The following is a 6442-nucleotide window of genomic DNA, read 5'->3' on the forward strand; positions in this document are numbered from 1 at the left end:
GGGTGGGCCAACTCAATATTGAACTCTACGGACTAATGCCCCATAAACACGGTCGGATTTTCCGACGGAAAATGTGTGATAGGACCTTGTTGTCGGAAATTCCGACCATGTGTAGACTCCATCACACATTTTCCATCGGATTTTCCGACACACAAAGTTTGAGAGTAGGCTATAAAATTTTCCGACAACAAAATCCGTTGTCGGAATTTCCGATCGTGTGTACACAAATCTGACGCACAAAGTGCCACGCATGCTCAGAATAAATAAAGAGATGAAAGCTATTGGCTACTGCCCCGTTTATAGTCCCGACGTACGTGTTTTACGTCACCGCATTCAGAATGATCGGATTTTCCGACAACTTTGTGTGACCGTGCGTATGCAAGACAAGTTTGAGCCAACATCCGTCGGAAAAAATCCTAGGATTTTGTTGTCGGAATGTCCGATCAATGTCCAACCGTGTGTACAGGGCATTAGACTGGGATGCCATTAAAGTTTATGTGTGTGTAAAGGCAGGTGTCCCAATACTTTTGGTAATATAGTGTAGATGAACCAGACAACCAAATCAGCAATTACCTAAAACACAAGCAGAACAGTTCTTGAACCCAATAATAAAAGCCTGCCTGCACAGAAGGACATAATCTCACACATGTGGACATCCTAATAATCACCTGAAATCATGATTCAGTCTTTTTTTACCTATAAAAGTGGTAAGCTTGCCTCATAGCACTGGGGTTCCTGGCAGTGGTGGCTAGTGGGTTCTTCTTTTTGGGGGGGGGGGGTGACAAACAAAGAACCCCCCCCAGTGGTGTGGCACTTACCCCCAACTGTGGTGTCCTCTCCTCCTCTCCTGGAGTGCAAGCAGCGGCCTAGGTGGCTCTGGTGTCTGCTCCGCCAGCGGCTTCCTCCGCTGTCTGTCTTCTCTTCCGCCAAAGACACTGGACCTGCCTCCTGATTGGCGGGAAGGAACTTTACTGTGCAAATTGCGAAAATTCATTCGCTATGGTCAAAAAACTGGGTGGCCACCCTTTTTTGAAGCCTATTAGAGCCTCTGGCAACCACCCCGCATTGAAATCCATGGTCCGGCACCACTGATATGTAGATCAGGGGTTGGACGCACGGATAGGGGAGGCGGCGCCCTCTATGGACAGGCCGCCACTGGTTCCTGGCTTAATTCCTGACAAGTCTTCTGTCTAAAAAGTATTGCACTGTGGAATCTATTGGCACTATAGAAATATAAGTTAAAATGATATCATTGTGCTGTTCTCTTAAATTGCACGGAGGGTGTATAAACTGAAAATATTTTGCTAAAACAGACAGACACAATTTACTCATTTTGTTGCTTCTTTTTTCATTCGCCAGCTGCAATCAGCTCGTGCCTTCCTTGACGGCAAGAGTGATAGCCTGGGAGAATTCTAGAAAGGGCGCATCTCGACAGGAAGAGAGCGAGGCACAGAGGAAACTGATTAGCTGCGCTCATCGGGGTCATGCTTAAAGGCACCGAGGTATTTTCTGCTAAAACACAATTCCTCCAGGAGATGCTGGCTGCGTCCCAGGTTGTCTATATTTACATTCTGTTAATTGCCTGAGCTGGCAGCAGTTTATTTTCTGTTTTTCTGCTTATTTTTGGTTTGCACCTTTTTAATAGGAAAATTGCCAAATCCACAAAAAAAGCTTTTCAGTCTGGCTCCTACACAGATTTACATTCTACGTCGCTGGTGCCAGGCTGCTAGCTGTAGGCCTTCTATGTCAGTACTTCTCCTGTACCCCGGAGTATTGGGTCTGTTCCAGAACAGTATGAACATTTCAGCAGAGCTGACAGTCCTTCTGGGAACTCCGCGTACTGTGGCCTAATTCCTCATGGCTGTACCATCTCTTTCTTTTATCTGTCCCATTTGCTTTTGGTGTGCCCTTTTCAGAGTTTAATAAAGGCGATGTATCGTGGTTTTGTACACATAGTAAAATAACATTGGAAAAAATATTTACTTTTTAGTTGATTAAAGTGGTTAAAGTGGAACTCCAGGATTTATTTTTTAAACAATGTATCTGAAAAATAAGATGATATCGCTCTCACTAGGTGGCACCAGTTGCATACGTAAGCCCAGGCTGTCATGGTCCTGCCCCCTGGGACTGGGTTCTCAAGCAGCTTGGGCTTACAGTACTTGTTGGCTGGACGAATATTAAGGACCGGCTACGGCCACCATCAAGGAAAAACTCATGACTTCACCAACCTTAAAGGGGTTGTAAATCCTCGTTTTTTTTTTTTAAATAACAAACATGTCATACTTACCTCCACTGTGCAGTTCATTTTGCACAGAGTGGCCCCGAACCTCCTCTTCTGGGGTCCCTCAGCGGCGCTGGTGGCTACTCCCCGCATCGAGTGTCCACGTTGGAGAAGCGCTGTCCTTGGTGGACACCCAAGTCCTGCATCTGTGTCTATTCACACAGAATGCAGGACTCGGCCCCGCCCCCCCAGCGCTGCATCATTGGATTTGCTTGACAGCAGTGGGAGCCAATGGCTGCGCTGCTATCAATCTATCCAATCAGGACACAAGACACCAGCTACAGATGGTGTGCTCGTTCCCAGACTGAGGATGACAGCATCAAGGTAGGTAAAACGGAGGGGGGGGGGGGGGTTGGGGGGCTGCAGCACCACAGAAAGTTTTGCACCTTAATGCATAGAATACATTAAGGTGAAAAGCCATGACGGTTTACAACCCCTTTAACTTGGTTGTAAATCTCAGTCATGAAATCTGAACAAAGCACATATAATGTATCTGTAGTGTTTACTTGTCTATCTCCAAAGCTCTAGGGCCCCATTCACACCTCAGGATTTTGTAGCTTGAAGCTCAAAGCTCAAAAACGCTAGAGGAGGAAAAAAAAAACAATTATTCTCTATGAAGTTGGTTCACATCTCCACTCCAAGTGACCTGAAGCAAAAGAACATTCTGGAGCTTTTTTGTAGCTCAAATTGGGCAGATTTGTGTGTGTTTGGCGCAATTGTATTCCCATAGAAATGAATGAAAACGTGATTTGCACGTTTTTGTGTGCTTTCGTGTGTTTTGGCACAGTTTTCTGTTCAAATGCAAAAATGAGCATAATAATAATAATATATGAATAAACAAATGTCAAATAAATACACAAATAACTAAAAACTATCATAAATAAATAAATAAAATGAATAATATGTAATAATAATTAACCCCTAACCTAAAATAAATAATAATAATAATAATAATAATAATAATAATAATAATAATAATAATAATAATCAAATTATTATTAATAGTATTATTTTTTTATTATTATTATTATTATTATTATTATTATTATTGTTTATTTTGTATTATTATTATTCTTTTTTTTTTTTTTTTTTTTTTTAAGGGTTAGGAGTTAAGATTGGGGTTAATTATTTATTTATTTATTATTACATAGCATTCATTTATTGTGTTTATTATTTATTTATGGCATTTTTTATTTATTTGTGTATTTATTTTACATGTATGTATTTATTTATTATTATTAGTAGAAGCAGTAGTAGTAGTATTAGTATTAACACCCTAATTCTTAAAAAAAAGGCTGGACGAACATTAAGGACCGGCTACGGCCACCATCAAGGAAAAACTCATGACTTCACCAACCTTAAAGGGGTTGTAAATCCTCGTTTTTTTTTTAAATAACAAACATGTCATACTTACCTCCACTGTGCAGTTCATTTTGCACAGAGTGGCCCCGAACCTCCTCTTCTGGGGTCCTTCAGCGGCGCTGGTGGCTACTCCCCGCATCGAGTGTTCACGTTGGAGAAGCGCTGTCCTTGGTGGACACCCAAGTCCTGCATCTGTGTCTATTCACACAGAATGCAGGACTCGGCCCCGCCCCCCCCCCAGCGCTGCATCATTGGATTTGCTTGACAGCAGTGGGAGCCAATTGCTGTGCTGCTATCAATCTATCCAATCAGGACACGAGACACCAGCTACAGATAGTGTGCTCGTTCCCGGACTGAGGATGACAGCGTCCAGGTAGGTAAAACGGAGGGGGGGGGGTTCGGGGGCTGCAGCACCACAGAAAGTTTTGCACCTTAATGCATAGAATACATTAAGGTGAAAAGCCATGACGGTTTACAACCCCTTTAACTTGGTTGTAAATCTCAGTCATGAAATCCGAACATAGCACATATACTGTATCTGTAGTGTTTACTTGTCTATCTCCAAAGCTCTAAGGCCCCATTCACACCTCAGGGTTTTGTAGCTTGAAGCTCAAAGCTCAAAAACGCTAGAGGAGAAAAAAAAAATCAATTATTCTCTATGAAGTTGGTTCACATCTCCACTCCAAGTGACCTGAAGCAAAAGAACATTCTGGAGCTTTTTTGTAGCTCAAATTGGGCAGATTTGTGTGTGTTTGGCGCAATTGTATTCCCATAGAAATGAATGAAAACGTGATTTGCACGTTTTTGTGTGATTTCGTGTGTTTTGGTACAGTTTTCTGTTCAAATGCAAAAATGAGCATAATAATAATAATATATGAATAAACAAATGTCAAATAAGTACACAAATAGCTAAAAACTATCGTAAATAAATAAATAAAATGAATAATATGTAATAATAATTAACCCCTAACCTAAAATAATTAATAATAATAATAAAAATAATCATATTATTATTAATAATATTATTTTATTATTATTATTATTATTATTATTATTATTATTATTATTATTATTATTATTATTTATTTTGTATTATTATTATTCTTTTTTTTTTTTTTTTAAGGGTTAGGAGTTAAGATTGGGGTTAATTATTTATTTATTTATTATTACATAGCATTCATTTATTGTGTTTATTATTTATTTATGGCTTTTTTTATTTATTTGTGTATTTATTTTACATGTATGTATTTATTTATTATTATTAGTAGAAGCAGTAGTAGTAGTAGTAGTATTAACACCCTAATTCTTAAAAAAAAGACAATAAATAAAATATTAACCCCTAATGTTAACTCTACCCCTTGCTCTAACAAAACATGCCCAAACACGCGCAAAAAAACACCAGAAAAATGCTTAAAGACGCTATGCTCAGGTGTGAATGCAGCCAAATGCACACAATAGGATTTTCCGACAACATAACCGTGGATTTATTTCCAACGGAGGTTGGCTGAAACTTGTTTTGCATACACACGGTCGCACAAATGTTGTCGGAAAATCTGAATGTCAAGAACGCGGTGACGTACAACACGTACAACGAGCCAAGAAAAATTAAGTTTAATAGCCAGTGCGGCTCTTCTGCTTGATTCTGAGCATGCGTGGAATTTTGTGCGTCGGAATTGTGTACACATGATCGGAATTTACGAATTTTGTTGTCGGAAAATTTGAGAACCAGCTCTCAAATTTTTGTTGTCAGAAATTCCGACAAAATATGTCCGATGGAGCCTACACACGGTCGGAATTTCCGACAACAAGCTCATATCGAACATTTGTTGTCGGAAATTCCGATCGTGTGTATGTGTCTCTGGTGCTTCCTTCCTCTGTTATCAGCATGAATCACTTCTGACAAGTTTTCCCGACACATGAGTTAAAGCGGAGGTTTGCTGAAAAAAAATATATTAAAAACCAGCAGCTACAAATACTGCAGCTGCTGACTTTTAATATATGGACACTTACCTGTCCAGGGAGCCCGCGGTGTCGGCAGCCGAAGCCGATCCGTCCTTCGGCTCTCAGCTGCTGCCGCCGCGATCCTCGGTAGGGGAATAAGGCAGTGAAGCCGTGCAGCTTCACTTCCTGGTTCCCTACTGCGCATGCGCGAGTCGCACTGCACGTCCTCTCAGGTCCCTGCTGTATTCTGTGTCTGTGTCTCACAGAATACAGCGGGGGAGGATGGGGTAGGCGGCGGAAGTGGAGTGGGTCACCGCAATCACCGCGGTGATCTATGCCAGGAAGTGGGAGCAAATACCTGTATTAGACAGGTATCTGCTCCCTCCTCACCCCCTGAAAGGTGCCAAATGTGACACTGGAGGGGGAGAGGAATCCAAACAGTGGAAGTACTTTAAATTTGTGATGGGGGAGGAGAGCTCAGCACACATCCTGTCAGTTAACAACACAGCTCTGTATCCTTTCTTCTTTCCTGTGCAGTGTGGGGAGGGAGTATGTTCCTTTCCTCCAATCAGCTCTTACACACTGTAATTGCAGCTCTCCACCCCCTCATCTGTGCTCCTCACAGATGCAGAAGGATTTTAACACAAATCGGCACTTTTGAAGGGATGTAGGGAAGAGAATACTGCAGATAAACACGTAAAACTTATGTAGGAGGATTTCTTTCATCTCTGTTTATCACCCAAAGCTATTTATTTCACTGAGTATATGAGAGGGTTTACAACCACAAGATTCTCAAAAAAGGCACTTCTAGGCTGTTTTAACGACATTAGACCCAAGTGCTTGGAGGGGTAAGGATGG

This window comes from Aquarana catesbeiana, linkage group LG09 (genome assembly GCF_042186555.1).
Source record: "Aquarana catesbeiana isolate 2022-GZ linkage group LG09, ASM4218655v1, whole genome shotgun sequence".
Classification (NCBI taxonomy): Eukaryota; Metazoa; Chordata; class Amphibia; order Anura; family Ranidae; genus Aquarana; species Aquarana catesbeiana.